Consider the following 5,025-nt stretch of genomic DNA (forward strand, 5'->3'; position numbering starts at 1 on the left):
CTAAGTGGCAGATATGTATGCGTAACAATCATAGAATTTACCACTGTCTCAAACTTTGTGACCGTAACAAAGCAAGTAGATCTAGGTGCATCAAACCATATAACACGCGCTATATATACTACTCGATATCGAGCACAACCTAAACACACACACACACACAAAAAAAACCATTTAAATCCTCCCTCTCTCTCTAAAAAAATCTAGATAGATGGCGTGCATGAACATGTTCAACCCACGCCGACCCGATCGGCCCCCCATCTCCTTACTCCAACGCTTCGTCCGTCGACCCGCCTCCGCCGAGCCGCCGCGAGCGCGTCTGCTCGGACCGCGACTTCGAGTTCTCAGTCGGCGGGCGCGCCGATGATGGCAGCCGACGAGCCTCTTCTTCGGCGGCGCATGCTGCCCCTGCGCGGGGGCCCGGCGAGCGGTGCAGGCGACGCTGTTCGAGGAGATAGCGCCGCCGGGATTCTGACGACGGACGGGGGCACTCGCGTTTCCGGCAAGCCGCCGAAAGGGTCGATGAAGTGGAAGGAGTTTCTAGGGATCAAGAAGCCCGCGGCGAGCAAGAACTGCGTCCGGGAGAGTGCCGAGGTCAGCAGCTAGCGCCCTGCTAAGCTAGCTCCCATAATAATCTCATGTGTATCAAAATTTTGGCTAAAGTTCACAAAAATCCTCCTCATTTTTTGAAATAACCCCTCTAATCTTTTAAAAAAAAATGTCACTCAATGCCTCTTAGGTTTTGTTTTGTCTGGCTGTTCATATATATGCATATAACAGTCACGTGCATATATACGGTTAAGATGTACTTAATTCGAAAAAGGTATATATTTTGATCTTTTATTGTCGGTTCTTCTTACACCGACCGTTAAGTAATTAAGGGGTTTAGTTGAAATTTTTCGGAGACTTTCTTCTGAAACGCCCTAAACCTAAGGCGGGTTAATTAAGTTAAAAGTTTATTGGGTTATGTCAAAACTGGCATAACTTAAGAGGGGGTTTCGTGAAATTTACCCGTGAAGAGAAGACTAGCTAGATTTCCCATTTTCGTGAAATTAAGTTAAAAGTTTATTGGGTTAGGTACGATGATTCAGTTAGAAAAGTAATAAGTTTATGGAAGTTTTCTGTAATAATTAAAATTTAAGACATTTCTCTGCAAAAGCTCTAATATATAGTTGATGGCAGCTCTCTGAAATTTAAAGTTAATCTTATTGGTAATTTCGACTGATCGCAAATAATAATGACTGATTTATTATTATGTTTCTTTTGTAAATTAAGGATCAAAGCGGTGAAGGAGAAGACAGGGCTAAAGATGTACACGCGGTAGAGCTAAAGATGTAGTCTTGAAGACAAGGGCTCTGTGATACTGATCACAGATAGCATCCTCTTCTTCTTCTTTCCTCTTTTTTTTTTTTTTTTTTTTTTTTTTGGACCTTTTTTTTTTTTTTTTTTTTTTTTTTAGAGGGAAATAAAATCCTTTACTGCGTTATTATTTTTTTCTTTTAGTTTTTTAGGGTAATTCAATTTTATTTTTGAACAGGATGGTGTCTAGCTGTCTACTGTTTGTTGTGTATCTTCTTTCTTTATTTCCTTGTAAAAAGCATGGCTGTAGATGGGTAAAATGATGTGTGATGGTTCTGAATTCTAATCAATATAGATATAGATAAGGGCTTTTATTGCTGGATCTGTCTTCAATATGTTTGGGCCCTTTTGGAATGTGCATCAGTACTTTTTTTGTCTTTTATGATATACAAGATAAAAAATAATGTAGAACACATGGCAAACAAGTTTATGTCAAAATGAGACAGTCGCAAGCCCAAATGCGGGTCTGGTCGAAGAAAATAACTTGTTTCGAAGAAATGGCCGTAACTTTCAAACCCTACGTCGGAATTGGACGAATTATATATGAAAATCGACTATCTCGACGAGACGGAGCCATCCAAACTGACCCCAACGGATTCGGTTTGCTTCCTCTGTTTCGTCAAATTCCTTACGGTTTGAGAGATATCTGCATTTTTGTCTGTTTTTTACTATTTTTAGTAATGTTTTAGAAGTCTGTTTTGATTAGGAAACAAAGCCAATTTGATCTCAGATTTGACCGGTGGACTTTCCTAGTCGTAAGGAGTTTTTTAGGAGTTTTAATGTTTTAGGAATTCTTTTACTATTTTTGGTAAGTTAGAGTCCTTGTAGGAGTTTGAGTCCTTGTAAAAGCCTTGTTTCTTTTCTATTTAAGTAGGGTCTTGTAAGCCCTGGAGACATAACTTTTGATTAATAAATTTTTGTTTTTCTTTAATATTTACTTTGTGGATTCGAAGCTCTTCGTGGATTCGAAGATTGTCCTTGATGGATTCCGAGGCTACAACTTCCGCACTGCGTCAAAAAATAGGGTAAAGAACAATAAAATCCCCTTAGGTTTGCAACTTTGACAACAAATCCCCATAAGGTTTAGAAAGCAACATTTTCTTTTTGTCAATATTGATTATATATATATTGATTATATATATACTGATTATATATATAATCTGTGAAGACGTGGGACCACCCACGTGAGCAGGTCGCGAAGGCAAGCGCGTTGTGTGAACGCGGTTTCGATTCCGCGGCCCACCCGAAGACTGATTTTTGTAGACTATAAATATCATTGCATTTTTTTAGGTTTTTTGTGCAAAGGCGGGGAATAACGCAGAGTGCGGCGGCATGCAAAGGCGAGCAAAAAGGGCAGAAGCAAGCGCAAAGGGGAAAAAGTCTTTTTTTCTTCCTTGGCTGCGACTTCATGCATGGATTTATTTCTTGGCAAAAGTGATTATGTGCAGTCCTTTTGTGCTTTTGTAGAGAGATATTGTGAGGGATTTGAGAGTTTGTTTGAGGGTTTAAATTGAGTAATTATAAATCCTAGTTGTGTTCTCTCCCTCTAATAGTAGATCTCCCCCTCCTTGCCCCGTGAACGTACGCAGTTTGCCGAACCACGTAAAATTGGTTTGTTTGTGTTTGTGACCATTGTAATAGTTTTTAGGGTCTCTCGACAAGTCAGTTCTAGAACTGATGAGAGGAAGAGCTGATATCTCACTTTGTTGAGATATCCGCTTCAGATTCTTATTTTCTTGGTGAGATAGGAATTCTTATTGATTTTCTCTCTTATTGTGCACCAAAAACTCTGCTAAAATTTTTGCTGCGCACAACAAGTGGTATCAAAGCCTATGTTCCAGATTTAGAGTTTGGTTGGAGGATTAGATCAATTTGGAGGCTCATCTAGGGTTTCGTTTGGTGATAAAGATGGGATCTTTTGGTAAAGACTCTATCTTTTTAGTTTTGGATCTATTCTTTATTCGTTGGTGCGTTGAGAAAGATGTCGGGGAAAGAAGGTGCTTCGGGTGTCGAGGGTGGTGCTTCTGGCACGAAGACCATTTAGAGTTTGAATATCTACTCTATGAAGATAGATGTGGAGAAATTTAATAGCACAAATAACTTTGGATTATGGAGATACGAAGTTTTGGATGTGTTGAACGTACAGAATTTGGAAGATACCTTAGAGTTAGATGGCAAGCCAGATGACATTGAAGAGAAGGTTTGGAAGAAGATGAATCAAACAGCGTGTGGTGTGTTTAGGTCTTGTTTGACTCAAGATATAAAATATGATGTGATGAATGAGACTTCTTCAAAGAAGATTTGGGAGATTCTCGAAAGCAAGTATCTGACAAAGAGTGTTGAGAACTGCTTGCATTTGAAGAGGAGACTTTATCGTTTCCAGTTGAAGAATGGAACCTCAATTAGAGATCACATGAACACCTACACAAAGCTTCTTGCGGATTTGGCGAATGTGGATGTCATGATTGAAGATGAGGACAAGACGTTGCTGTTATTGAGTTTCTTGCCCGATGAGGAATATAAGACCTTAGTCCTTACTCTGATTAATAGGAAGACATCTCTTTCGTATAGTGAGGTCACTGCTGCACTGGTGAATTATCAGCTTCAGAAGAAGGATAAGGAGACTTCGACTGAGTCGGTAGCAGAGGCGTTGGCCGCAAGAGGGAATGGTCCAAATCGAAAGAATTAGAAGTTACAGTCTAGAGTAGGACATCCTATAATTAAAAAAGATTAGTGTGCTTGGTGCAAGGAGACTGGTCATTGGAAGAAAGATTACCCAAAGCTCGACGAATGGATGAAGAATAAGCAGAAGGGAAAAGGGAAGCAACCATCATCAGAAGCAAACATCGTATCGGATGATAATATTTCTGACTCTTCTATTTATTTGCTTTCTATCAGTCCTACATGTAGCTATTCGGAGGAATCCGAGTGGATGTTGGATAGTGGTGTGACCTATCATGTGTGCCCTAGAAGGGAATGGTTCTCTAGTTTTGAGAAGCTGGATAGTAGTGTAGTGTACATGGCTGATAACCGTGCGTGCCAGATCCTTGGGATAGGAAGAATTCACATCAAAATGTTTGACGGGGTTGTTAGGGAGTTAAATGATGTGAGATATGTTCCTTCTTTGAGGAAGAACTTAATCTTGATTTAAGCTTTGGTTGGAGAGTGTCTGAATATTCGAATTGAGGACATGGTTCTCAAGATTGTGGAAGACTCTCGGATTGTGATGAAGGGCGTCAGGAGGAATAATCTGTATTACTTAACTGAAGGTATAGTGGCAGGTGGAGAACTGGCGACTTCTATTGATTCGACTAGACTGCGGCATTTGGGGCTTAGCTATTCCAGTATTGATTCCTCGTATAGATTGAAAGAGGGTGCGAAACCTGTAGTTTGAACTCCAGTGAACATTTTGATGTGAGCAAGAAGACCTAGGTGAAGTGTGGCACCTCTATTCACCGTGCTAAGGGTCGTTCTGGAGGAGTTCACGTGGATGTTTGGGGGCCTTCCAATGGAGCATCATTGGGAGGTAATAGGCGTTTGGTTTTCTTTATTGGTGACTATTCTAGGCGTGTTTGGATTGCAACCAAATCCTCATCGGAGAAAGTCCTAGTAGTCTCTAACAGTTTGAAGAAGTGTAAGATGGACAAAAAGGTGAAGGTACTTCATTCT

At 40.3% G+C, this 5,025-nt stretch overlaps 1 long non-coding RNA gene across 1 annotated transcript; it reads left to right on the forward strand.

Annotated features, from left to right (window-relative positions):
• Positions 469 to 1,680, forward strand: LOC109845023. Its single transcript, XR_002248195.1, has 2 exons — positions 469 to 591; positions 1,273 to 1,680. It is a non-coding gene; the product is annotated as an uncharacterized LOC109845023 (long non-coding RNA).

The sequence above is a fragment of the Asparagus officinalis genome, chromosome 6, assembly GCF_001876935.1.
Source record: "Asparagus officinalis chromosome 6, Aspof.V1, whole genome shotgun sequence".
Lineage (NCBI taxonomy): Eukaryota > Viridiplantae > Streptophyta > Magnoliopsida > Asparagales > Asparagaceae > Asparagus > Asparagus officinalis.